Source organism: Mya arenaria, chromosome 3, assembly GCF_026914265.1.
Source record: "Mya arenaria isolate MELC-2E11 chromosome 3, ASM2691426v1".
In the NCBI taxonomy this organism is placed as follows: domain Eukaryota; kingdom Metazoa; phylum Mollusca; class Bivalvia; order Myida; family Myidae; genus Mya; species Mya arenaria.
In genome coordinates, this window is record NC_069124.1 from 89,220,975 (window position 1) to 89,239,196 (window position 18,222).

The 18,222-nt window shown below is 37.8% G+C and overlaps 1 pseudogene; it reads left to right on the forward strand.

Annotated features, from left to right (window-relative positions):
• Window positions 1-2,888: 2,888 nt before the first annotated feature.
• On the forward strand, window positions 2,889-16,732 carry LOC128226400 (myogenesis-regulating glycosidase-like; annotated as a pseudogene).
• The last annotated feature ends 1,490 nt before the right edge of the window (window positions 16,733-18,222 follow it).

Genomic DNA, 18,222 nt, shown 5'->3' on the forward strand with positions numbered 1-18,222 from the left:
ATCCCACTTGTACGGCTTGGTCCCTACATAGCGAACTCACATGCGCCCAGGCCGGGATTCGAACCAAGGTCGCCTATGTGAGAAGCGAGTGACTAACCACTGCGCTAACCGGACAAGGAAACAACATGTTCTTTATGATGTGTGTGAATCTATTAAGACATAAAAACACGCAAGATTTTGAATCCTACTAGTATGCTTCTATGTGATACAACGAATTAAGTCTGGGTCTGAGATTTGACTTTAGTAGTATCGTGATATTGGAGCCAGTTCTTAATATTATGTGGGACTTTCATATGACACTTGTACATTTATACAGTCGAACCCCGTTGGCTCGAACTCCCAGGGACCGGCGAAAATACATCGAGCCTCGAAAAAATCGAGCCAATAGGGATGTTTACCTTTAATATTATATAGAAATCGGTCCTCTACATCCAGTTCGAGCCAATGAGGAATTCGAGCCAAGCGAGTTCGAGCCAACGGGGTTCCATTATCTTGTGCTCTTCATAATACGATGAAGAATATCATAGTAGATCACAGAATTCTCATACAAGGCTTTGCATAAAGGGACTTGTTCAAAGAATTCACGTTGGCAACCATTTCTTTCAACTCTGTTTGAAATTGAGTTACTTAAAGCTGCACTCTCACAGATATACCATTTTTACATCTTTTTTATTTTTTGTCTTAGAAAGAGCAAATTTTTACGTAAATATCTGCAAACCAATAATATAAGATTGCTGACGAAAATCAGATCGTAGGTTTTTATATTTCCGTTCGAAAATTAACGTTTTATGGCCTGAACCGTTACATACGGTTTAAGAAAATTGCATAAAACATCAATTTTTGAACTGAAATATAAAATTCTGCGATCTAATTTTTGACAGCAGTCTTATTTAACTCGTTTCCATGGATTTTTGCAAAAATTGACTCGTTCCAAGACAAAAAAATAAAAAAAGTTGTCAAAACGTTCAATCTGTGAGAGTGTAGCTTTAAAGATGTGCTCTTACTCCCAAATAAGATTTACCACAATCTATACAATTGTTTTGATATACAAGAAAGGATGATTAAATGTCGAAAACAATGGTTCTTATGATTGAGACTGGGTTTAATCTGAATGAAAACACGGTATTTCTACCTTATGAGACGATAGTAATAACAGTAAATACTTTAGCATTCACCAATCATTTAATATATTTTGCGTTTTCAGCTATCAACACACGGTTAAAATCCTGTTATCTGTACATAATATTTTCCATAAATGCATTATTTAGTAAGTAGTTAAAGGTGTATCACTTAAAATGTCTGTTCGTTATATATATGTGTATGTATTGATTTTGAATAAGAGTGACACTTTAACTTACTCATATGAATAAAGACCAAACAGCAACTGGCAGATATTCATTTGAAAATATATAGAAAAAATATAATATATAAATCAAGTTATTTTCAAAAGCGTGACTGAAGCTTTTTTTCCAGCAAAACGCACCATTTCTTGTCACATTTTTAAACAAAATTTACATTAGAGCTATTACGGCCAAAACTCGCTGTGTCGAAGTCGTTGGGACATCGGGAAGAACTAAGATATAACGAGAATTCGATACATCAGAAAAACGAAACATGTCGAATTATTCGAAAAAAGTTCAACATAACCGGAACAACAGAATTCGACATAGCGAGTTTCGACTGTATATTCCACAATTATATTGTTCGATGCCTGGCCCTTTTAAACGTGTGCTAGTTCCATTACAAATTGGGCTGTTTGTGTAACATAGACAACAAACTGTGTTTTGAAAACTAACACAAATGTAATGCTTATCTCAGGGCAATGGAAAAGGTGGCGGCGGAGGAGGGGGAACTACTGTGACGCCATCAAATACTTATATGACGTCAAACCCGACGTCAAAGCCTACGTCTTCGAAAACCGCCAACCTAGGGAACCTTTCAGTCACTTGGGGCTCTGGCGTTAGTTTTAACATTGCAGACAAAGGTCAATGGTCCCACAATGACGCTAATAAAAGCACACCATTGCTATCTCCAAATAATTGTTCTTCTACCAATGCTGTAATTTGTCTGGAATGGGCCGATGATCGTCGATTGAAAGAATCCCGGAAGAATGACGTCACTAACGAACAAAATGCACCGCTCTCCTGTTATGACGTCGAGTGGACGGCTCTGAAATGCGTCGGTCAAGTATTAACCGACTGTTTCAACACAAGTGGTGCCCATTGGTACGGCGGATATGAAGACCATGATCAGCATTGGCCATTTGAGAAGAACTGTATGAAAGAAACATCCTATACAGGGAACGACCCATTTCATCCTGGCGTCATTGGTAACATTCTGGAGCGATATTTTGTCTCCTCAAAAGGGGTTGGCGTGTACGTAGATAATGACGTCCCATTATATTTTAGCCTGAACTCGCCCCAAAATGGTTTGATGTGTTTCTCGGCAAAGTATGAATCATATCCGTACTTCAATTTTACGGCGATTACGACTTCGATACAAACCAGACGAAATTTCCCAATGCTAGTGATATGATACAAAATATTCACGATCTCGGATTCAACGTTTCCGTCTGGGTTCATCCTTTCTTTGATCCAAGAGGTGAATCTTACAAAGAAGCAGAACAAAAACATTACCTTTTGAGGCGATTTGATTCAGACTTCCCGGAAGTTACGTCATGGTGGAACGGAAACGATTCTGGCATACTTGACGTCACGAACCCAAATGCAACAAAGTGGTATCTCGATAAAATGGAATATTTGAAGAGACAATACAATGTTGATTCCTTCAAATTCGATGCTGGGTCGTTATCCTTCGCTCCGCATTTGTACAGCGCTTACAATTTAACAAATAATCCCTGTGATATGTATCCTGGATTGTACGTCAAAATGGCGGCGCAATCTGACCATCAAAACCGTCAAGAGGTACGCAGTGGGTACCGGTCACAGCAGTATCCTATTTTCTTCCGGCAAATAGACAAAAGATCAAACTGGAGTCACAAAAACGCTTTCCAGTCTATTATTCCAAGCGCTCTGACGATTGGATTTCTCGGTTACCCGTATGTAATGGCGGACATGGTTGGCGGGAATGCATACGAAGGGTCTTTTCCCGATACGGAACTCTTTATTCGATGGACTCAGTTGAATACTTTTCTACCCGTTGTTCAGATGTCAATTGGACCGTGGGATTTGCAAAACGATACATACGAAGGACACAGCATGGTTGATATTGTCAGGAGTTTCATAGAACTCCACTCTGAAGTTGCAGACGACATCATAGCATTCGCCGAAGAATCGGTTCAAACCGGTGCACCCATTATTCGACCTCTTTGGTGGATTGACCCTAATAACGAAACGGCCTTGACCTGTGAAGACGAGTTTTTGGTCGGCGACAAATGGCTTGTTGCTCCCATAATGACCCAAGGTGCCCGGAAAAGGGATATTTTCTTTCCCAGTGGGGAGTGGACTGAAGTTGGAACTGGGAATGGAACTATCTATACCGGACCTTTAGTTTGGTACAATTACACCGTAGAAATTAACAAACTTGCGTATTTCCGAAATACGACTTATAATCCAACGACCAATGCTACTTTATTCTAACATACGGATTCATTTTCCTCCGGAAATTACGTAAAAGCGTGACTCTGACGTCACATTAATTAGTGCTAAATTAACATGTCAAATTATGGTGATATCATAGTACTTAGATAATAACATTATCGCAAACGTTGAGATATTCTTGACCAGAGTCAAACGCACATAAACGTGTTGCCATGTAGATGTAGATGTGTATGAAATACGCCAATCTTTGCCCATAAATGTTGTTTGCATTGACCTTCATTTGTACATATTCACACGAGTTGATATATATATATTTCTGTGCAATATTATATGAAGAGAATCACACAAACAATTATGCTCCAGTCAATTGTAACCATGGCGCCCCAGGTCCGGGGAATAGCGGGGACTTTGACTTTCCGCCCAGCCAAGCCCGGGCAAGAACTCGTGAAACCCCCGCCAAATGCCCCTGCACCCAATCCAGGTTAGGCCCATTCCCCCTAAATTTAGCGGGAAGACAAAACCTTCGCATACACCCGGCTCTGCGGGGCCACCTGGGTGGTAAAAACACGGCCCATTTCACCGGCTATCCCCGGTATACCCCGGGGGTGGGGGCGTGGTAACAATTGACTGGTGCATTATGTTTTTGAAAACTTATATATTTATCGTCTGGCGTGACCCCTTCGTCGGTAGATGAAAAACATAGACAGGAAGTGACGTCAACGTCAAAAAATGTTCAACAAAGGCACGTCGGTTAGTGGCAAAATAAATGACGTTGATGGAAACAGAAGTATGATACAGACAAATACATAAATATGAACATCGATCATAAATGATACAATAGACCACTAGACATTGTGTAGTGAAAACATAGATATGTGACTGTATTAATACCATATAGACATATATTATTGAGACAGGTTGGATGTATTGTTTTTAGTTTAATTATGTATACGAAATGTTACTCTCCATAAACGTCAAGGTTATTATTAACAATATCAATGAGAAGAATAGTTTTGAGGCATGATGAACATTTATTATCTAATGATCCGAAATGGGTCGCTACATGTGAAATAGGATTGGTGAACCAGCTGGTATATCAAATCTCATCTTCGGCACCCCAGCGTATTCATATCATATGTGAAATGATAACGCCTGGGTCCTGATGTTGATCAAATTTCATTCGGAACTCCTCGGCCATTTCCAAAACAAAACAACCTCGGCTGTATGCCGGTACATCAGTAGAAGTAGTTCGTAAAGAAAATAATAACAGTATTTATTTATTTTATTTTTTTGTAGCGTTTTAAAGTGTTTTGTATATCTATTTTTAAATTAAATGTCAGTGAAGTGATTTATTGCATAATTAATTAAGATTTTCAAGAGTAAAGCCCTTTTTAAATGCTCAATTGAAATTACTACGCGATTTACTTGCAGTGTAGTTAAAAGATTTCTGTCATTGTAAACCGTATATCCGATATTGTTTTCGATGCAAAATGGCCGCCTCGTTCTGAATGATCCAAAATATATGCAAATTCATTCTTCGGAATTACTTTGATAAGTTGTATATTACAACTTGTACATGTAATAGGGTATATAACATCACGTCCAGACTAATAAAGAATACTAATCATAATGCTAGGGGGCATTCTGAGGTGCCTTATTTAGTACTGGAAAATGGACAGTATTAGGATCATGGAGTCAAGTACGCATGTATACTGCAACTTTGGCTAATTATTATTATTATTATTATTATTATTATTATTATTATTATTATTATTATTATTATTATTATTATTATTATTGTCAGAACAATGTTGATTCAGCCTCGTGCTCGTGTATAGGCAGCTACGCGCCTGGCTGCTATTAAATTGGAATCAATAAACTTGTCTACATTGATTCCAATATCGAATCACAATTACCTCCCTTTGTTGACGTTCTCCTATTCACATGACGTGACGTTTATGACGTCACATAACAACGTTGTTAAATCAAAGCTAATCTAGCTTAACGACACACGCCAGAATGGATATTGTTGATAAAATAAAGAAATATGTCTTTAAAAGACAGACGTATTCTATCAAAGAAGGATACAAACGTACTGCCTTCCATACCAAGCCGCCACGTCCATGTAAGTGTTGGTTTATGTTATTAAACGTTAAATATAACATCCCTATGTATGAACTACCACAGGAGCAGGGTGTATTGATATTTAACACACCTATGACCACGCCCCTTCACTCCCTACTCCCCCCCCAAAAAAAACAAACCCAAATGAAAATAAATAAAATTAAATAAATATTCCAAGGCGTATTAAAAATGACTTTTATATTATCATATAATCTTTGTAGGTTATAGAATAATAGTATAAAAATAATTATTGTTAGTTATTACTATTTACAGTTTCCCCATCACATACGTCTTGGAATATGTATTTATTTTTATTTATTGTTTTTTGGGAAGGGGCGTGGTCATAGGGGTGTGGCGTATCACCGCACCCGGTCAGTGTGTGCACTACAGTACGGCTTAGATAGATTGATAATGCGGAATCATACCATTACTATGGACAGGTTGAATAACAACTAGGTTATGTTGCCATTGACAAACTGAATCTATCTAGAAATTACCTGCATTGTTATAAAATATATTAATAATCACGTTTTTTCACTATATATGCATACGTTTGATAATAGAAATCTATATATTATTTAGATGCCGCATAATAATGATATTCATGTTTTACAGTAGTATTAACAACAATGTTCCGTCATACATAGAATCTGGGACCAATAACAAACCATAATCATACTCCAGGATATAATAAAAGTAGATATAAGTCGAGAAGACCGCTCTATATATAATATAAGTAGATATAAGTCGAGAAGACCGTTCTATATTTAATACAAGTAGATATAAGTCGAGAAAACCGCTCTCTATATAATATAAGTAGATATAAGTCGAGAAGACCGCTCTATATATAATATAAGTAGATATAAGTCGAGAAGACCGTTCTATATATAATATAAGTAGATATAAGTCGAGAAGACCGCTCTCTCTATATAATATAAGTAGATATAAGTCGAGAAGACCGCTCTCTATATAATATAAGTAGATATAAGTCGAGAAGACCGCTCTCTCTATATAATATAAGTAGATATAAGTCGAGAAGACCGCTCTATATATAATATAAGTAGATATAAGTCGAGAAGACCGTTCTATATATAATATAAGTAGATATAAGTCGAGAAAACCGCTCTATATATGATATAAGTAGATATAAGTCGAGAAGACCGTTCTATATATAATATAAGTAGATATAAGTCGAGAAGACCGTTCTATATATAATATAAGTAGATATAAGTCGAGAAAACCGCTCTATATATAATATAAGTAGATATAAGTCGAGAAAAACGCTCTATATATGATATAAGTAGATATAAGTCGAGAACACCGCTCTGTGGAAGTGTACAAACGTATTCTTCTTTTTTAATGTGATAGTTTTTTTTTCAGTGCACCACCATATAAATATATTTAGTAACTAACACTTTTTGGGGCGATAATGAGGCAGCAATCCACTAAGATCCTTTTTTCTCATTTAAAAGGTCATTTGTATTCGTTTTTTCAGCATTTGGGACTAATCTCAGCGCTTCGAAGTATGGGAAAGAGCCCCTTTACTGGGTATGTAAAATGCATTCAGACAAACCATTTGAAATACACCTTTTTCATTCAGACTTTTATATAAATAATGTCTATATCAAGAAATAAAAAGCGAATATTTTCAGGTCGTTTCATTTGATATCTGAATTAAGTTATCCGGTCGGCACAGAGGAATATAAGTATCTTCCATGGCCGAGAGTGTAAGATATTCTTATCTTACCCACGGGCGAAGATAAAATGCCCGTATGGAACTCCTTTTTAATGGTTACCACATTGTAATTACCCCCTTGTTGAAGACTGTAGCGTCAAGGAAATCTTGCCTTATGGTAATATTTAGAACGCTAATTAATTATTTCTCGCTTCAAATGTCACCATAAAACAGTTTTCACGCACCATTCAAGAAATAATGCTTCATTTTCTTTAGAACTATATAACAAGACCGATTTGACTATTAACATTAACTGAATCACTGCGCGCATATCTATGGCAACCACGTGCTATCGCATATCCATATGCAATTATTTTCACTAAGCACAAAAGAGTTCCAGCAAAAAATACATTTTTACTTAATTTTGTTTAACTGAGGTGGGAGAAAAAACATCTACCATAGCCGCTCGTGTAAGATAGGTTCATCCCGACCCTCGCGCATGGTGTTTTGCGGAAACTCGGTAAACCTCGTTTCTGCAAAACACCCTACGCTCGGGTCGGAATGAACCTATCTAGCATGGTTAAATTATTTGATCTACTTTTCTGAGGTGGGGGAAACCTCACTCTCGCTATTTAGCAAGGCGTCCCGGGTTCGAAACCAGCCCTTGTCTCATGAGAGTTTGTTTTGGTGTTTACCAAGCTGGACAAGTAGGTTTCCTCCGGGTTCTTCAGTCGGAACACCTCGGCCATTTTCCATCGAAAACAACCTCGGATGTATTTGGACGATCTTCAATGTCAGAAATCTCAGATATCAAAACACAGCCATTGATTGGAACTATTTATGAAAAATAATAAATACTTCTGATGTACCGGCATACACCCGAGGTTGTTTTCGATGGAAAATGGCCGAGCAGTTCCGAGTGCCGGGTTCTCAGCTTCCCCAAAGGCATAAAACCACACTCTCGTGTAACATCGTGCCAACAAGAGTGGTTTGTATAATGATATGATAGCTTGTTTCACATTCGTTATAAATTAAATTAATTTAAAACTATCAAGCCTCAAAACTCATTTATACATTTAAAGGTTCCGACAAAAAGGTGCCGTGCAGATATTGAGGACTTTTGGAGCAAGACAGAAAAGCTGAAAGTAAATATCATCGCCGAACTTCAAAGAGAACGAGATATTCCAAACAGGTAATTTAAATACAGCCAAACCCCGTTGGCTCGAACTGGCTTGGCTCGATTTCCTTGTTGGCCCGGTCTGGATGTAAAGGACCAATTTTTAATCCCCGCTTGGCTCGAGGCTAGAGGTATTGCACCGGTCCCTGGGAGTTCGAGCCAACGGGGTTTGTCTGTAATGGACTTCGAAAATGATAATATCCATTTCGAACGCCATCATCGTGAGTTTGTTTTAAGAAATATTATCAACAAACCAATAGTTGTTATCGTCCTTTTAGATCTTTCATATACATGCGGATGCACCCTTCCCTCCCCCAGCGTGCCGATTACTCAAGACTATTTTTTTTACCCCAAAACGTAGCGAATAGTTTTTAAATCTTAGGTCTGCGTTACGCACACTGCCAATATTTTTAGTGTCTGCGTAATGTGTACCATCACCAAAAACTCATTAGGTTCCTTTTGAATACCGCTTTAATACTAAAATGGCGTGTTTCATTCTAAAATATGCATATTTGCATGTAAGTGTAGATGTGCGTTCTCTTTTCTTAATGTCGTTCTCTTCAGACAGTTGTATTGTTCATATTGAAATTTCAGGAAGCCGGCACAGCCAGACACGCCTCCCGCAGTCATCTTCCCCGCCCCCTTGCTGCCGATCCCCTTCCCGCCGCCTGTCCATTCAGCCCCTCCACCACTCTACTTCACCTTCCCACCCGTTCACCAACCACCACCTCGAGTTTTCCTGCCCTTCGTTCCCGTGCCTACCATTAAGATAGAGGATGCGAGTGATAATGACAATTCATTTCTTTGTAATATGTTTTTGAATAAATCTTGAGAAAAAATATCGTATTTTGTTTAATCATATGTATCCCAAATACTTAAATAAATGAGGGTGTAACTATACACCATTGCGTACCAAAACACTGTCCATTTTAATGTTCTGCGTACTGCATATCACAACTTTGCGTGCTAAAATACTGTCCATTTGCTATTTCAGCGAACTACCTACCATTCAAAATACTGTCCTTTGTGCGTACCACCCCCACCGCCTTTCGTACCAAAATCACGGTCAGTTTTAAGACTGCGTACCAAAAAAATGTTTATTTTGTTAGTTCTGACTATTGCGTACAACCCATATGCTTACTGAATACTTTTTAAAATATCGAATATTGCGTACCGAAAGGGGGTGGTGGGTCGGGTGGGGGTGGGGTCAGACTCAATGTACGTTTTATGAGTATAGTCAACGGTTATTCATTGTAATGATATAAGGTTGAGGGACAATATCTAAAAGGAGACCGTTTATGTGGAGGGCCGGTTTTCTAATCTGTGAAAGATCTTAAACAGTGAAGTAACTCTATCTCTAACAGGGACGCAATCTTTTAACATGTGCCCCGCTCTTTGAACGGAAATTTATTTAGATTAAAATTTAGCAAGGGGGAGGGAGCCGGGGCTCTTTCTGGAAGAAATTTATAACAGCTCAAGTCCGAACTAGTGCATTTTGGGCGTATTGTATTACTTTTTTTCCGATATTGACATTAAAGGTAAACGAGCTATATTGTATTTGTATTAAATTTCATTAATGGGGGAGGGAGCGGGTAGGCAAAATCCTAGTGGGACGTCATTCATAACAAAATTCGTAAACATGTTCAAAATGCCGATCAGAATTTGGTCGCACATTTATTAAGAATTTTCCAATTTAGTCTATTTAAACAAAAAAAGAACACTGTACCTGTTAAAAGTAATCCTTTTTACATCAATTGCACTATATATTATAAAATAATCACGTTCCGAATTGTTAAAACAACATACATTTTCAAACACCATCAAAATTCACCAAACACCATTGTTTTTGTTAACGAATGTAGCCGAGAATATCCAAATGCATTTTCTTTTCTCTGCTTAAGGTTACACATGACTATTAGTTACTTTAGTACGAGCTGTAGTGTCATTGGCAGTAGTTTTGTTAAGGCAACTTTTGTAAACCTGAAAATTATTCAAAATAAATTAAGAATGAAGTGTTTACAAACATTTATTACTTTTGTTAGTATATTGGAATAAAGACATTTAGTTTTTGCAAAATGAATCAAATAGCAATATCATTCAGTTTGTGGAATGTTATCATGCCAAGTATGGGAAGAACTTTCATTTGCATGCATGGCATTGTTTTCAGTTCATATCATTATTTTCTATTCTTGTAATTTACCCCTCATTTGCGCTCAATTGGATGTCTTTGAACTTTTGTATGCTTAATATCCTTTGTTTGGTTTCTTTAAAGCATCCAGATTCTGACACACAACAAAAAAACTTTTTCAAGTACTACTTGTCACAAACTTGTGGTAAGAGCAACCTCAGGTACCAACTGGTGATTGTACGAGCTCTCTCCTCCCTACCTTTTTCCTACCAGTAGGCGAGTAAGTTTTCTGGTGTTCCCCAGTGAACGACCATTTGTATGTATGTTGACAAAAACCTGCCATGACGGTTTGAAATTCTGCAATTATTTGGAGGGTTTTGATTGCCATCTTTTGACATAAAAACATTTCTACATTTCTTTCCCCTTTCCCACACGCACCTAGCCTCCCGTCTAAAAACGACCATACATTATAAATACTATATGTGTGCTTTTACTTTGTATGACAGAAATTAGAATAATGGGTAAAATTACCGGTTTGCCTTTATAAGCTTTGTTAAATTTTATAGCGTCTCTTTGAACCGCTGACGCGTTCACGTCACAAACTGGGCATATGACCTTCTATAAGATGACATCTTAAATGTAAAGTCGGCGAAGATTGCACAAGTGTCCCATAACAACCCGAGGCATATTCTATAAGAGCATGAAGGCCAATTCTCACACAGAGTCCCGGCTTTGTCATGTTTTAACCCCTTAAACACATAAGTGTTACTTCTGTTTACCAATATAGTTCTTTTAAAAAACACACAACAATTCTAACTCTAGTTGTTTTCCTATAAGCTTTAAGCTTGACGATAAAACACACTCTAGTCGGGAAAAAAAGCAAACAACAATGTTCTGTAATTACGTTTTTCTATCAATCCTTTAAAAATAGTAATTTCCTGGAGATTACCTTTAGTTGAGTTTTGTATAGGTTTTCTGATGTGAGGAATAAGGTATTTGTTAATATAAATATCATCATGAAACATCTGTTCTGGCGAAACTATATATATATATATATATATATATATATATATATATATATATATATATATATATATATATATATATATATATATATATATATATATATATACACACTATATATATACACACACACATAATAAATTGATAATTCAGCAAAATCTCTGATTATTGTAAACTTGGATTGTCATGTTGAAGTCGAATTTTGATTAATAGGTTACACAATAAAACATTTTGATTCACTTTGTGTAACAATGCTGTTGATATACATGTTTTTTTTTAATATTTAGTCTTATTTTAAATACATGTGTATAATAGTATGCATTGTCCACATTGCCCATAGAATAGTTTGTAAATAAATCTTGAATCCTGTATGTGACGATAAATGTTTTTCAAATTCATTAAGTACAAAAGTGTGGTAACTGATAATGATAGTGTTAGGGGAAGATAATCCATACTAAAAATACTACTTCAGAATAAAACCTTAAAGTTTAGTTGTGTGTAACTTTTTTTTTCTTTTTGGCAGTAAGAAAACTCCTGTCAACTGAAATCTGGTATTTAAATTACTTTTTTGAAGAAATAGCTTGTGAATTTGCAAAATGGATATGGTTATTGATAAGAATTAAGTTATTTATTGGCAGTCTTAAGCCAAAGAATACAAATGAAGAACATTTCATTTCATAGACAGTTTTTACATGTTTTTGAATTTTGTTATGAATGACGTCCAGGCTAACCATCATTAAAAAAAAAGCCTGGACGGCATTTTAGAATGACTAGGCAAAATCCAAGCGATGATTTGCGATAAGGACGAAGTTCCCGCCAAAAACGAAGTTGACGTTAAAGAGATTTGCTCATGTTTTGGCTCCGTTTTTTCCTGGAAATTCATCTGAAAACACTTAGAACTTATTTACTGACAGTGTGTGTGTGTGTGTGTGTGTATGTGTGTGTGTGCGTGTGCGTGCGCGTGCGTGCGCGTGTTTTGTTTCCAAACGACATATAGTGACATTTAAAGAGTATAGCTCATTGGGTACTCAAACCTGAGACTAAATAACAGAATTATATGCTGAGATGAAAACTAATAAAAACATAAAAATAGATGGCGTAATAAGTACCTTGGCACAGACGCTCTTCATGCGTGAACGCTGTACGTCATCCAAATATGATCAACGGCCATACGCCATAGTCTCTACCACTTCTGTTGCTGAAAGTGTAACAGTTACTGCAGGCGTTACTCAGAAATCCACCAAGCAAAGAGTTTTGACAAACCGTGTAGACAAACCTGCCTTCCTGTCTCCACTCCCGCGTTTTAATTAAGATTGTAAGGCTTAATGGCCTAGGGACTTACGCATGTAAAATGCATTATTTTGTATGTCGATATAAGCTCAAATATAAGTCAACGATTTTGAATAGGGTTAGTAACGCGATTCAACAAAAAGCTTAAAGGTTAAATTATCCATAAAGAGTTACTTACAACGAGTTATCCATAAAGTTGATAAGGAGTCATTGTGGGCGTGAGGTTTTGTTGTCAGTTTTCTATTTTTCCTTGACTGTACCGGCGTGGGCTCGCACCCACTGATACTAGAACATCTGTTTACACTTTAAGTGTATTTTTTCTGCAATTTTGGTATCAAAGTGTAAAATAGATATAATATGAGTGTTTCAGATGTATGACCTGGTGCCAAAACATGAGTAAGTCCCTTGGAGACCGTAACTATGTTTAGGTCGTAAACTGCTAACGTATCGTAATGCATTTATCGCAGAGCGGGCGCATGTCAAAAGGTTGCTCCCCTAAGCTACACTCCCTCAAACGTCAATTCCTTGCTCGTACCTGGAGGCGGGGCCCAGGGGCGGGATTAAAGTTGCAATGGGATGTGAAACACACATGTAATTATATATTATGTATATAATCGGTGCCGTAGCTAGATATAGGCCTTGTAGGCCTGGGCTTACAACTTTTTTTAAAAAAAGACAAAAATTATGACCCCCAAATGCAATAAAAACTAATAACAACTCAAAAGTTGTATATAACGTTATTATTACAAAAGCAAGTCTTGTGTTTATTTAAACTTATTTAAACTATGTGCTTGGTGTATTTATTGCTTGATTTTATTGTAATAATTGCATATATATTTAAGTTGGTGTAATGTGCATATACAATTGATGTTATAGTGCCTTTTGTTTTTTTTCTATTGGAATGCTCCCAAACTGCACTAATTTGCGTCTAATTTAGAAAGAAATATTTGTGGTGGGTATCCCCGAACTCACGTAGAACGTACAAGTTTTTAGGCCTAGCTACCCCCCCCCCCCCGTATATATATAATAATAATCGGACTGTATCTCACTTATGGATGTTTATATATATATATATATATATATATATATATATATATATATATATATATATATATATATATATATATATATATATATAAACATCCATAAGTGAACTACAGTCCGATTATTTTGGAAATAAATAACATCAGACTTCAAACATTACGATGGATAAACCCCCAATACCTGATATAAATTTTAGTGTGTACGTTTGTTTATAACTATGCATTCGTATTTGCGGTATTACTTTATTTACCTAGTTATCTTGCAGATAAACGAGCTATTTAGTCACGATCTGAAAATGACAGATTACGGAACGTTTTAAAGGGTTTTGAGATATGTCTTCGGAAACAGTATGTTTATATTGCGTTTCTTATTTATTATTGTTGTTTTTTTGTGTTTATTTTTCCAGGTTCATTTGTGTGTTATTTTTAAAATTCCAATAACTACTAATAAATTGTTATTGCAATGCACAAAATAACACAAGGGGGTATAAATTGCTCTCGTCAGAAGTAATCTATTAATGGTCAGCAAATAAATTCAGTACGTAAAATGTCGTACCAAAATACCACAAGCAAATAATTGCTGATTTTGTTGCAAGTTAAAAATTGCAGTTTGCAACTTTTATTTTAGGAGTTTTCAGTTTTCTTTTTACACATTCAAACTCGTTTCAGAATTTGGTGTATGAAACGCGGACCGTTACCGCAGCCCCTGCCCGCTCCCAGCAGACTCGATCTCTGCTGGTTGTAATGAGCTGCCTTATTCTCCTCGCGGGCGTTGTAGGCCTCGTCGTATGGCAGGTGGGCGCCGGCGCAGGCGGTGGAGGCAACCCGGGACCGCACACGTCGGCTTTTTCCGGTTTGTGTAAGGAATCTCATGTTATCTAGCGAGCTGGAGTTGAAGATAGTTAACGGAAGTGACGTCAAATTGTTAATAGACTTAGGTAAAGGTAGATTTTCTGCGGTGCCTCGTCGGTGCAATAGTTCGTCTGCTAGTGACGTCAACGCTTGTCTCGAATGGGAAAATGAAGCTCGATTGCGTATCAATTACAAAAGCCATAGCATCGATCAGCGCCTTTGATCCACGCTGGACTGTTACGAAATATCATGAGAAGCGTTACGTTGCGTGAACCAAGTTTTGACGGACTGCGTTAACGTCAGCGTTGATCAATGGTATGGTGGGTACGCCGACAAGCATCAATATTGGCCGTTCCAAAAGAACACACGTTCGCTGAGGGCTTATCAGGTCAATGATTCTTACGTTGGCGAAATTGGCGGCGTAGTCGAACGTTATTTCTTTTCAACAGCAGGCGTCGGTATGCTCTACTTTAGCTTAAATGATCCGGATCAAGGTCGAATGTGTTTCACGGCAAAATACGAAACGTATCCGTACGTTAACGTCAAAAACGTGCCTCCGGTGTTGAAATACAAACTATGCCAAGCGGCGAACGTGAAAGACGTCCATCTGAAGATGACTGCACTTTTTATCGATAAACCGACGGGGACCCCAGACGAAATGCTTTTTAAACGGCCCATATGGTCAACATGGGTATAAGTATAAGCAGTATAAGAAAGACATAAATCAATCCACTGTCTTAGAATTCGCAAACGATATCATTGCAAACAACTTCTCATATGCCCGGATTGAGATACGGTAAAATTCCCAGACGCTCGGCAAATGATCAAAGACTTGAATGGCCTAGGATTTAGGGTAACCCTCTGGGTTCATCCGTTTTTCAACGCGGATTCCATGGCATTCCAAGTGGCTGCATTGAACCGTATGTTGGTACGGCAATTAGATAGTCCCGCTCCCATGATTATACCGTGGTGGGACGGTCCTTTGGCGGGAATTTTGGACGTTTCAAATAGGTCCGCAGTAGACTGGTTTCTTTCAAAATTAAACTACATGAAAGCGACGTACAACATTAGTTCCTTTAAGTTCGACGCTGGGGAGACGTCATGGGCTCCTCACATTTATAGCCAAGCTAACGTTACGTTGAACCCCGCTGAGGCGTACCCGATGAAATGGGTTCAACTTGCAGCCGAGGCGGACCAAACTTTTCACCAAGAGGTTCGAGTTGGGTACAAGACTCAGAAATACCCGATCTTTGTACGCATGATGGATAAAGGTTCAAACTGGGGTCATGACAATGCGTACAAGTCCATTATTCCTTGTGTGTTGACGTACGGGCTTCTTGGGTATCCATTTGTACTTCCGGATATGATTGGTGGGAACGCGTACAACGGCCAACCGGATCCAGAATTGTATGTTCGATGGTTGCAGCTTAATGTATTTTTACCTGGAATGCAGTATTCTTTAACGCCTTGGCAATTTAACGATACCATTGTCGATATAGCTCGAACGTTTACAGAAATGCGGGAAAACTTCTCGTCTGTTCTCGTCAAATTTGCGCGAGAATCGACGGTACTGGCGAACCAATCATACGGCCGCTTTGGTGGATGGATCCGAATGATCAGGTCACGTGGACGATAGAAGACGAGATGAGATTTTGGTTGCCCCAGTAATGGAGAAAGGAGCAAGGTCACGTGACATATATTTTCCACGAGGTAACTGGAGGAATGAATTGCGTAACACAAGTGACGTCATTTCGGGTCCAAAGTGGGTGCAAGATTACAAAGTAGACATTGACGAACTAGCTTATTTCATGAATATTAGTTGACATTTAAGTCATGATTGTTTATTTGATGTAAGGTGTTGCCAGGGACACCCATGATGTTGTTGTCGAATGTAAAAATTTAGGAATTTACAACAAGAAACTAAGAAAGCCTGAAAATTTCTCATGGGAGAATTCAAAGTACGTGCTCTGTACAGTTTAAATGGTTCAACACGTCTGTTCATAAAAGTTTTCGTTTTCCTCTTTGTAAACATTTTATTTTTAGAAACATAGTATAGGCTAAAATATATGTGTGGTTAGGATTGCATCTGGTAAAAAATAGAAAGGATAGGTTGGGTGTTTTATTGGGAAATGGTATTAAAGCAGATTTTCAGTATAAAGCTTTTATGCACCAGTCAATTGTAACCACGCCCTCCCCCAGGTCCGGGGGTGAACCGGGGATAGCCGGGGAAATGGGCCGTGTTTTTACCTGTGGCCCCGCAGTGCCGGGTGAATGCGGTCGTTTTGTCTTTGCGCAAAATATAGCGGGGAATGGGCCTTACTTCGGCTCCCTGGGGTACGGGGGCAATTGGCGGGGATTTGACCATCAGTTTGTCCCCGCAGGGCGGAGATTTTACCCGGGGTTGGCTGGACCGAAAGTCAAAGTCCCCGCTATTCCCCGGACCTGGGGGGCCGTGGTTACAATTGACTGGTGCATTACTGTTTTAAAACTACATATTAAAACACACTATAAAAACGCAAGTAGGGTCGGGTAACCCGAGCCACAAGTGTTATTTAAGGCCATATGAAGATTACCTAGGGACTTTTTTACTTTTTTTTACTTTCATATCGCAACCTTGATTTATACGGTCAGGATTTAGGACTAAATTCATAACTAACATATTTACATGATTTATTTCACGTCTTATAACAATTTTGGAAAAGACCCATAAACTCCATGAGCAAATAGTCCTGATCTGAAAGCAACTTCCAGTGCATACATAAATAAAGCTTTGCATAATTATACTTTGTACATAAGAATTTACATGCAAATCCAAAGGCAATAAAATCTATACAAAACAATTTTCCAGCGCAAAGCTTATTATTTATAACCATGCACATGAACTTTACTACATGCTTTTCGAACACGAACTAATAATGCATGATATATGCACAGGGGTTGGGCCACAAGTTTTTACAACGTTAGAACTCCGCTCTCCATGATTGGTCACATATATGGAAGTCTTAGAAAAGTTTTGTTTTGATTATATGATAGTTTAAACTCAATTAACAAAAATGACTGAACCATCGACGTGTTATCTTAACATATATATATTTAAAATTCTGTGAACAGCCTATGATTGTGATAGCAAAACACACTCATGTTTCAAAGCCATTTACAATCGAACTCCCAGGGACCAGCGAAAAAACTTCGAGCCTCGGGAAATTCGAGCCAAGCGGGAGTGTTTACCTTCAATGTGAATGAATCAGTCATTTACATAGAGTTCGAGCCAACGAGAATTTCGAGCTCAGCTAGGTCGAGCCAACGGGATTCGAGCCAACGGGGTTCGACTGTATATCATAAGCTACCTA